Here is an 11,404-nt window from a genome sequence, read left to right on the forward strand (position 1 = left end):
AGACACCTTAGCCAAGACACATTAGCCAAGACACCTTAGCCAAGACACATTAGCGAAGACACCTTAGCCAAGACACATTAGCCAAGACACATTAGCCAAGACACCTTAGCCAAGACACATTAGCCAAGACACATTAGCCAAGACACCTTAGCCAAGACACCTTAGCCAAGACACCTTAGCCAAGACACCTTAGCCAAGACACATTAGCCAAGACACATTAGCCAAGACACCTTAGCCAAGACACCTTAGCCAAGACACCTTAGCCAAGACACATTAGCCAAGACACATTAGCCAAGACACCTTAGCCAAGACACATTAGCCGAGACACATTAGCCAAGACACCTTAGCCAAGACACATTAGCCAAGAAACATTAGCCAAGACACATTAGCCAAGACACATAAGCCGAGACACCTTAGCCAAGACACCTTAGCCAAGACACCTTAGCCAAGACACCTTAGCCAAGACACCTTAGCCAAGACACATTAGCCAAGACACATTAGCCATGACACCTTAGCCAAGACACCTTAGCCAAGACACATTAGCCAAGATACCTTAGCCAAGACACCTTAGCCAAGACACATTAGCCAAGACACATTAGCCAAGACGCATTAGCCAAGACACCTTAGCCAAGACACATTAGCCAAGACACATTAGCCAAGACACATTAGCCAAGACACCTTAGCCAAGACACCTTAGCCAAGACACCTTAGCCAAGACACATTAGCCAAGACACATAAGCCAAGACACATTAGCCAAGACACCTTAGCCAAGACACATTAGCCAAGACACATTAGCCAAGACACCTTAGCCAAGACACATTAGCCAAGACACCTTAGCCAAGACACCTTAGCCAAGACACCTTAGCCAAGACACATTAGCCAAGACACCTTAGCCAAGACACCCTAGCCAAGACACATTAGCCAAGACACATTAGCCAAGACACCTTAGCCAAGACACATTAGCCAAGACACATTAGCCAAGACACCTTAGCCAAGACACCTTAGCCAAGACACATTAGCCAAGACACCTTAGCCAAGACACCTTAGCCAAGACACATTAGCCAAGACACCTTAGCCAAGACACATTAGCCAAGACACCTTAGCCAAGACACCTTAGCCAAGACACCTTAGCCAAGACACATTAGCCAAGACACATTAGCCAAGACACCTTAGCCAAGACACATTAGCCAAGACACATTAGCCAAGACACCTTAGCCAAGACACATTAGCCAAGACACCTTAGCCAAGACACCTTAGCCAAGACACCTTAGCCAAGACACCTTAGCCAAGACACCTTAGCCAAGACACATTAGCCAAGACACCTTAGCCAAGACACCTTAGCCAAGACACCTTAGCCAAGACACATTAGCCAAGACACATTAGCCAAGACACCTTAGCCAAGACACATTAGCCAAGACACCTTAGCCAAGACACATTAGCCAAGACACCTTAGCCAAGACACATTAGCCAAGACACCTTAGCCAAGACACATTAGCCAAGACACATTAGCCAAGACACATTGGCCGACACATTAGCCAAGACACATTAGCGAAGACACATTAGCCAAGACACCTTAGCCAAGACACCTTAGCCAAGACACCTTAGCCAAGACACATTAGCCAAGACTCCTTAGCCAAGACACCTTAGCCAAGACACATTAGCCAAGACACATTAGCCAAGACACCTTAGCCAAGACACATTAGCCAAGACACCTTAGCCAAGACACCTTAGCCAAGACACCTTAGCCAAGACACCTTAGCCAAGACACATTAGCCAAGACTCCTTAGCCAAGACACCTTAGCCAAGACACATTAGCCAAGACACATTAGCCAAGACACCTTAGCCAAGACACATTAGCCAAGACACCTTAGCCAAGACACATTAGCGAAGACACATTAGCCAAGACACCTTAGCCAAGACACCTTAGCCAAGACACATTAGCCAAGACACCTTAGCCAAGACACATTAGCCAAGACACCTTAGCCAAGACACATTAGCCAAGACACCTTAGCCAAGACACCTTAGCCAAGACACCTTAGCCAAGACACATTAGCCAAGACACCTTAGCCAAGACACATTAGCCAAGACACCTTAGCCAAGACACCTTAGCCAAGACACCTTAGCCAAGACACCTTAGCCAAGACACCTTAGCCAAGACACAATAGCCAAGACACATTAGCCAAGACACCTTAGCCAAGACACATTAGCCAAGACACATTAGCCAAGACACCTTAGCCAAGACACATTAGCCAAGACACATTAGCCAAGACACATTAGCGAAGACACATTAGCCAAGACACCTTAGCCAAGACACCTTAGCCAAGACACCTTAGCCAAGACACATTAGCCAAGACTCCTTAGCCAAGACACCTTAGCCAAGACACATTAGCCAAGACACATTAGCCAAGACACCTTAGCCAAGACACATTAGCCAAGACACCTTAGCCAAGACACCTTAGCCAAGGCACCTTAGCCAAGACACATTAGCCAAGACACATTAGCCAAGACACCTTAGCCGAGACACATTAGCCAAGACACCTTAGCCAAGACACCTTAGCCATGACACATTAGCCAAGACACCTTAGCCAAGACACATTAGCCAAGACACCTTAGCCAAGACACATTAGCCAAGACACCTTAGCCAAGACACATTAGCGAAGACACATTAGCCAAGACACCTTAGCCAAGACACCTTAGCCAAGACACATTAGCCAAGACACCTTAGCCAAGACACATTAGCCAAGACACCTTAGCCAAGACACATTAGCCAAGACACCTTAGCCAAGACACCTTAGCCAAGACACATTAGCCAAGACACCTTAGCCAAGACACATTAGCCAAGACACCTTAGCCAAGACACCTTAGCCAAGACACCTTAGCCAAGACACCTTAGCCAAGACACCTTAGCCAAGACACAATAGCCAAGACACATTAGCCAAGACACCTTAGCCAAGACACATTAGCCAAGACACATTAGCCAAGACACCTTAGCCAAGACACATTAGCCAAGACACATTAGCCGAGACACCTTAGCCAAGACACATTAGCCAAGACACCTTAGCCAAGACACATTAGCCAAGACACATTAGCCAAGACACATTAGCCAAGACACCTTAGCCAAGACACCTTAGCCAAGACACATTAGCCAAGACACCTTAGCCAAGACACCTTAGCCAAGGCACCTTAGCCAAGACACATTAGCCAAGACACCTTAGCCAAGACACCTTAGCCGAGACACATTAGCCAAGACACCTTAGCCAAGACACCTTAGCCAAGACACATTAGCCAAGACACCTTAGCCAAGACACCTTAGCCAAGACACCTTAGCCAAGACACATTAGCCAAGACACCTTAGCCAAGACACATTAGCCAAGACACCTTAGCCAAGACACATTAGCGAAGACACATTAGCCAAGACACCTTAGCCAAGACACATTAGCCAAGACACATTAGCCAAGGCACATTAGCCAAGACACATTAGCCAAGACGCATTAGCCACGACACATTAGCCAAGAGACATTAGTCGAGACACATTAGCCAAGACACCTTAGCCAAAACACCTTAGCCAAGACACATTAGCCAAGACACCTTAGTCAAGACACCTTAGCCAAGACACATTAGCCAAGACACATTAGCCGAGACACCTTAGCCAAGACACCTTAGCCAAGACACCTTAGCCAAGACACATTAGCCAAGACACATTAGTCGAGACACATAAGCCAAGACACCTTAGCCAAGACACCTTAGCCAAGACACATTAGCCAAGACACCTTAGCCAAGACACCTTAGCCAAGACACATTAGCCAAGACACATTAGCCGAGACACCTTAGCCAAGACACCTTAGCCAAGACACATTAGCCAAGACACCTTAGCCAAGACACCTTAGCCAAGACACCTTAGCCAAGACACATTAGCCAAGACACCTTAGCCAAGACACATTAGCCAAGACACCTTAGCCAAGACACCTTAGCCAAGACACCTTAGCCAAGACACATTAGCCAAGACACCTTAGCCAAGACACCTTAGCCAAGACACCTTAGCCAAGACACATTAGCCAAGACACCTTAGCCAAGACACATTAGCCAAGACACCTTAGCCAAGACACATTAGCGAAGACACCTTAGCCAAGACACATTAGCCAAGACACATTAGCCAAGACACATTAGCGAAGACACCTTAGCCAAGACACATTAGACAAGACACATTAGCCAAGACACATTAGCCAAGACACATTAGCCAAGACACCTTAGCCAAGACACATTAGCCAAGACACCTTAGCCAAGACACATTAGCCAAGACACCTTAGCCAAGACACATTAGCCAAGACACCTTAGCCAAGACACCTTAGCCAAGACACATTAGCCAAGACACATTAGCCAAGACACCTTAGCCAAGACACATTAGCGAAGACACCTTAGCCAAGACACATTAGCCAAGACACCTTAGCCAAGACACATTAGCGAAGACACCTTAGCCAAGACACATTAGCCAAGACACATTAGCCAAGACACCTTAGCCAAGACACATTAGCCAAGACACATTAGCCAAGACACCTTAGCCAAGACACATTAGCCAAGACACCTTAGCCAAGACACCTTAGCCAAGACACCTTAGCCAAGACACATTAGCCAAGACACATTAGCCAAGACACATTAGCCAAGACACCTTAGCCAAGACACATTAGCCGAGACACATTAGCCAAGACACCTTAGCCAAGACACATTAGCCAAGACACATTAGCCAAGACACCTTAGCCAAGACACATTAGCCAAGACACATTAGCCAAGACACATTAGCCAAGACACCTTAGCCAAGACACCTTAGCCAAGACACCTTAGCCAAGACACCTTAGCCAAGACACATTAGCCAAGACACCTTAGCCAAGACACCTTAGCTAAGACACATTAGCCAAGACACCTTAGCCAAGACACCTTAGCCAAGGCACCTTAGCCAAGACACATTAGCCAAGACACATTAGCCAAGACACCTTAGCCGAGACACATTAGCCAAGACACCTTAGCCAAGACACCTTAGCCATGACACATTAGCCAAGACACCTTAGCCAAGACACATTAGCCAAGACACCTTAGCCAAGACACATTAGCCAAGACACCTTAGCCAAGACACATTAGCGAAGACACATTAGCCAAGACACCTTAGCCAAGACACCTTAGCCAAGACACATTAGCCAAGACACCTTAGCCAAGACACATTAGCCAAGACACCTTAGCCAAGACACATTAGCCAAGACACCTTAGCCAAGACACCTTAGCCAAGACACCTTAGCCAAGACACATTAGCCAAGACACCTTAGCCAAGACACATTAGCCAAGACACCTTAGCCAAGACACCTTAGCCAAGACACCTTAGCCAAGACACCTTAGCCAAGACACCTTAGCCAAGACACAATAGCCAAGACACATTAGCCAAGACACCTTAGCCAAGACACATTAGCCAAGACACATTAGCCAAGACACCTTAGCCAAGACACATTAGCCAAGACACATTAGCCGAGACACCTTAGCCAAGACACATTAGCCAAGACACCTTAGCCAAGACACATTAGCCAAGACACATTAGCCAAGACACATTAGCCAAGACACCTTAGCCAAGACACCTTAGCCAAGACACATTAGCCAAGACACCTTAGCCAAGACACCTTAGCCAAGGCACCTTAGCCAAGACACATTAGCCAAGACACATTAGCCAAGACACCTTAGCCGAGACACATTAGCCAAGACACCTTAGCCAAGACACCTTAGCCATGACACATTAGCCAAGACACCTTAGCCAAGACACCTTAGCCAAGACACATTAGCCAAGACACCTTAGCCAAGACACATTAGCCAAGACACCTTAGCCAAGACACATTAGCGAAGACACATTAGCCAAGACACCTTAGCCAAGACACATTAGCCAAGACACATTAGCCAAGGCACATTAGCCAAGACACATTAGCCAAGACGCATTAGCCACGACACATTAGCCAAGAGACATTAGTCGAGACACATTAGCCAAGACACCTTAGCCAAAACACCTTAGCCAAGACACATTAGCCAAGACACCTTAGTCAAGACACCTTAGCCAAGACACATTAGCCAAGACACATTAGCCGAGACACCTTAGCCAAGACACCTTAGCCAAGACACCTTAGCCAAGACACATTAGCCAAGACACATTAGTCGAGACACATAAGCCAAGACACCTTAGCCAAGACACCTTAGCCAAGACACATTAGCCAAGACACCTTAGCCAAGACACCTTAGCCAAGACACATTAGCCAAGACACATTAGCCGAGACACCTTAGCCAAGACACCTTAGCCAAGACACATTAGCCAAGACACCTTAGCCAAGACACCTTAGCCAAGACACCTTAGCCAAGACACATTAGCCAAGACACCTTAGCCAAGACACATTAGCCAAGACACCTTAGCCAAGACACCTTAGCCAAGACACCTTAGCCAAGACACATTAGCCAAGACACCTTAGCCAAGACACCTTAGCCAAGACACCTTAGCCAAGACACATTAGCCAAGACACCTTAGCCAAGACACATTAGCCAAGACACCTTAGCCAAGACACATTAGCGAAGACACCTTAGCCAAGACACATTAGCCAAGACACATTAGCCAAGACACATTAGCCAAGACACCTTAGCCAAGACACATTAGACAAGACACATTAGCCAAGACACATTAGCCAAGACACATTAGCCAAGACACCTTAGCCAAGACACATTAGCCAAGACACCTTAGCCAAGACACATTAGCCAAGACACCTTAGCCAAGACACATTAGCCAAGACACCTTAGCCAAGACACCTTAGCCAAGACACATTAGCCAAGACACATTAGCCAAGACACCTTAGCCAAGACACATTAGCGAAGACACCTTAGCCAAGACACATTAGCCAAGACACCTTAGCCAAGACACATTAGCGAAGACACCTTAGCCAAGACACATTAGCCAAGACACATTAGCCAAGACACCTTAGCCAAGACACATTAGCCAAGACACATTAGCCAAGACACCTTAGCCAAGACACATTAGCCAAGACACCTTAGCCAAGACACCTTAGCCAAGACACCTTAGCCAAGACACATTAGCCAAGACACATTAGCCAAGACACATTAGCCAAGACACCTTAGCCAAGACACATTAGCCGAGACACATTAGCCAAGACACCTTAGCCAAGACACATTAGCCAAGACACATTAGCCAAGACACCTTAGCCAAGACACATTAGCCAAGACACATTAGCCAAGACACATAAGCCAAGACACCTTAGCCAAGACACCTTAGCCAAGACACCTTAGCCAAGACACCTTAGCCAAGACACATTAGCCAAGACACCTTAGCCAAGACACATTAGCCAAGACACATTAGCCAAGACACCTTAGCCAAGACACATTAGCCAAGACACATTAGCCAAGACACCTTAGCCAAGACACATTAGCCAAGACACCTTAGCCAAGACACCTTAGCCAAGACACTTTAGCCAAGACACATTAGCCAAGACACCTTAGCCAAGACACCTTAGCCAAGACACATTAGCCAAGACACCTTAGCCAAGACACCTTAGCCAAGACACCTTAGACAAGACATCTTAGCCAAGACACATTAGCCAAGACACCTTAGCCAAGACACATTAGCCAAGACACATTAGCCAAGACACCTTAGCCAAGACACCTTAGCCAAGGCACCTTAGCCAAGACACATTAGCCAAGACAAATTAGCCAAGACACCTTAGCCGAGAAACATTAGCCAAGACACCTTAGCCAAGACACCTTAGCCAAGACACATTAGCCAAGACACCTTAGCCAAGACACATTAGCCAAGACATATTAGCCAAGACACATTAGCCAAGACACCTTAGCCAAGACACCTTAGCCAAGACACCTTAGCCAAGACACATTAGCCAAGACACATTAGCCGAGACACCTTAGCCAAGACACCTTAGCCAAGACACCTTAGCCAAGACACATTAGCCAAGACACCTTAGCCAAGACACCTTAGCCAAGACACATTAGCCAAGACACATTAGCCGAGACACCTTAGCCAAGACACCTTAGCCAAGACACCTTAGCCAAGACACATTATCCAAGACACATTAGCCGAGACACATTAGCCAAGACACCTTAGCCAAGACACCTTAGCCAAGACACATTAGCCAAGACACATTAGCCAAGACACCTTAGCCAAGACACCTTAGCCAAGACACCTTAGCCAAGACACCTTAGCCAAGACACATTAGCCAAGACACATTAGCCAAGACACATTAGCCAAGACACATTAGCCAAGACACATTAGCCGAGACACCTTAGCCAAGACACATTAGCCAAGACACCTTAGCCAAGACACCTTAGCCAAGACACATTAGCCGAGACACCTTAGCCAAGACACCTTAGCCAAGACACATTAGCCAAGACACATTAGCCGAGACACATTAGCCAAGACACATTAGCCAAGACACATTAGCCAAGACACCTTAGCCAAAACACCTTAGCCAAGACACATTTGCCAAGACACATTAGCCAGGACACCTAAGCCAAGACACCTTAGCCAAGACACCTTAGCCAAGACACATTAGCCAAGACACCTTAGCCAAGACACCTTAGCCAAGACACCTTAGCCAAGACACATTAGCCAAGACACCTTAGCCAAGACACCTTAGCCAAGACACCTTAGCCAAGACACATTAGCGAAGACACCTTAGCCAAGACACATTAGCCAAGACACATTAGCCAAGACACATTAGCCAAGACACCTTAGCCAAGACACATTAGCCAAGACACATTAGCCAAGACACCTTAGCCAAGACACATTAGCCAAGACACCTTAGCCAAGACACCTTAGCCAAGACACATTAGCCAAGACACATTAGCCAAGACACATTAGCCGAGACACCTTAGCCAAGACACCTTAGCCAAGACACCTTAGCCAAGACACATTATCCAAGACACATTAGCCGAGACACATTAGCCAAGACACCTTAGCCAAGACACCTTAGCCAAGACACATTAGCCAAGACACATTAGCCAAGACACCTTAGCCAAGACACCTTAGCCAAGACACATTAGCCGAGACACCTTAGCCAAGACACCTTAGCCAAGACACCTTAGCCAAGACACATTAGCCAAGACACATTAGCCAAGACACCTTAGCCAAGACACATTAGCCAAGACACCTTAGCCAAGACACATTAGCCAAGACACCTTAGCCAAGACACCTTAGCCAAGACACCTTAGCCAAGACACATTAGCCAAGACACCTTAGCCAAGGCACCTTAGCCAAGACACATTAGCCAAGACACATTAGCCAAGACACCTTAGCCGAGACACATTAGCCAAGACACCTTAGCCAAGGCACATTAGCCAAGACACATTAGCCAAGACACATTAGCCAAGACACCTTAGCCAAGACACATTAGCCAAGACACCTTAACCAAGACACATTAGCCAAGACACTTTAGCCAAGGCACCTTAGCCAAGACACCTTAGCCAAGACACTTTAGCCAAGACACATTAGCCAAGACACCTTAGCCAAGACACATTAGCCAAGACACATTAGCCAAGACACCTTAGCCAAGACACATTAGCCAAGACACATTAGCCAAGACACATTAGCCAAGACACCTTAGCCAAGACACCTTAGCCAAGACACATTAGCCAAGACACATTAGCCAAAACACATTAGCCAAGACACATTAGCCATGACACCTTAGCCAAGACACCTTAGCCAAGACACATTAGCCAAGACACATTAGCCAAGACACCTTAGCCAAGACACCATAGCCAAGACACTTTAGCCAAGACACATTAGCCAAGACACATTAGCCAAGACACCTTAGCCAAGACACCTTAGCCAAGACACCTTAGCCAAGACACATTAGCCAAGACACCTTAGCCAAGACACCTTAGCCAAGACACATTAGCCAAGACACATTAACCGAGACACATTAGCCAAGACACCTTAGCCAAGACACCTTAGCCAAGACACATTAGCGAAGACACATTAGCCAAGACACATTAGCCAAGACACATTGGCCAAGACACATTAGCCAAGACACCTTAGCCAAGACACCTTAGCCAAGACACCTTAGCCAAGACGCATTAGCCAAGACGCATTAGCCAAGACACCTTAGCCAAGACACATTAGCCAAGACACATTAGCCAAGACACATTAGCCAAGACACATTAGCCAAGACACATTAGCCAAGACACATTAGCCAAGACACATTAGCCAAGACACATTAGCCAAGACACATTAGCCAAGACACATTAGCGAAGACACCTTAGCCAAGACACATTAGACAAGACACATTAGCCAAGACACATTAGCCAAGACACATTAGCCAAGACACCTTAGCCAAGACACATTAGCCAAGGCACCTTAGCCAAGACACATTAGCCAAGACACCTTAGCCAAGACACATTAGCCAAGACACCTTAGCCAAGACACCTTAGCCAAGACACATTAGCCAAGACACATTAGCCAAGACACCTTAGCCAAGACACATTAGCGAAGACACCTTAGCCAAGACACATTAGCCAAGACACCTTAGCCAAGACACATTAGCGAAGACACCTTAGCCAAGACACATTAGCCAAGACACATTAGCCAAGACACCTTAGCCAAGACACATTAGCCAAGACACATTAGCCAAGACACCTTAGCCAAGACACATTAGCCAAGACACCTTAGCCAAGACACCTTAGCCAAGACACCTTAGCCAAGACACATTAGCCAAGACACATTAGCCAAGACACCTTAGCCAAGACACATTAGCCGAGACACATTAGCCAAGACACCTTAGCCAAGACACATTAGCCAAGACACCTTAGCCAAGACACCTTAGCCAAGACACATTAGCCAAGACACATTAGCCGAGACACATTAGCCAAGACACCTTAGCCAAGACACCTTAGCCAAGACACATTAGCCAAGACACCTTAGCCAAGACACATTAGCCAAGACACATTAGCCAAGACACCTTAGCCAAGACACATTAGCCAAGACACCTTAGCCAAGACACATTAGCCAAGACACATTAGCCAAGACACCTTAGCCAAGACACATTAGCCAAGACACATTAGCCAAGACACCTTAGCCAAGACACCTTAGCCAAGACACATTAGCCAAGACACCTTAGCCAAGACACCTTAGCCAAGACACATTAGCCAAGACACATTAGCCAAGACACCTTAGCCAAGACACATTAGCCAAGACACATTAGCCAAGACACCATAGCCAAGACACATTAGCCAAGACACATTAGCCAAGACACCTTAGCCAAGACACATTAGCCAAGACACATTAGCCAAGACACCTTAGCCAAGACACCTTAGCCAAGACACATTAGCCAAGACACCTTAGCCAAGACACCTTAGCCAAGACACATTA

At 46.6% G+C, this 11,404-nt stretch overlaps 1 long non-coding RNA gene across 1 annotated transcript in view; it reads right to left on the reverse strand.

Annotated features, from left to right (window-relative positions):
- The window catches only part of LOC125774529 (uncharacterized), a 52,956-nt gene extending 42,862 nt beyond the window's left edge, over positions 1 to 10,094 (reverse strand). The window contains exons 1-2 of the long non-coding RNA XR_007421011.1: positions 9,721 to 10,094; positions 301 to 510 (exon numbers count right to left, since the gene is read on the reverse strand). This is a non-coding gene — a long non-coding RNA (uncharacterized LOC125774529). The remainder of the gene's footprint in view (positions 1 to 300; positions 511 to 9,720) is intronic.
- Positions 10,095 to 11,404: the final 1,310 nt, after the last annotated feature.

This window comes from Anopheles funestus, unplaced genomic scaffold (genome assembly GCF_943734845.2).
Source record: "Anopheles funestus unplaced genomic scaffold, idAnoFuneDA-416_04 scaffold_18_ctg1, whole genome shotgun sequence".
NCBI lineage: Eukaryota > Metazoa > Arthropoda > Insecta > Diptera > Culicidae > Anopheles > Anopheles funestus.